General features: G+C 45.6%; 1 long non-coding RNA gene across 1 annotated transcript in view; it reads right to left on the minus strand.

Moving 5' to 3' along the window:
* Positions 1-6: 6 nt before the first annotated feature.
* LOC119588008 overlaps positions 7-239 on the minus strand; it is a 962-nt gene continuing 729 nt past the window's right edge. The window contains exon 3 of the long non-coding RNA XR_005230040.1: positions 7-157. This is a non-coding gene — a long non-coding RNA (uncharacterized LOC119588008). The remainder of the gene's footprint in view (positions 158-239) is intronic.

Here is a 239-nt window from a genome sequence, read left to right on the forward strand (position 1 = left end):
GTCCTCATGATCCTCCTTCAGTCGTGGTGAAAATCTACTGATTTGCTGACTCGATTCTTGGCCAAGGTGATGTCAGTTCTTCAGGCTAGGTAGGTATCAGCGAAAGGATAAGGATCCGTGATACCACAGGAGCAGTGGCGGGGGAAGCAAGGGCAGTCTGTGGGAGGAAATTGCGGAATAGATATTAGAGTCGTTAGCATCGTATGTGATATATGTTAATCTATATCATCGATTAAAGG

Source organism: Penaeus monodon, chromosome 23 (genome assembly GCF_015228065.2).
Source record: "Penaeus monodon isolate SGIC_2016 chromosome 23, NSTDA_Pmon_1, whole genome shotgun sequence".
Lineage (NCBI taxonomy): Eukaryota > Metazoa > Arthropoda > Malacostraca > Decapoda > Penaeidae > Penaeus > Penaeus monodon.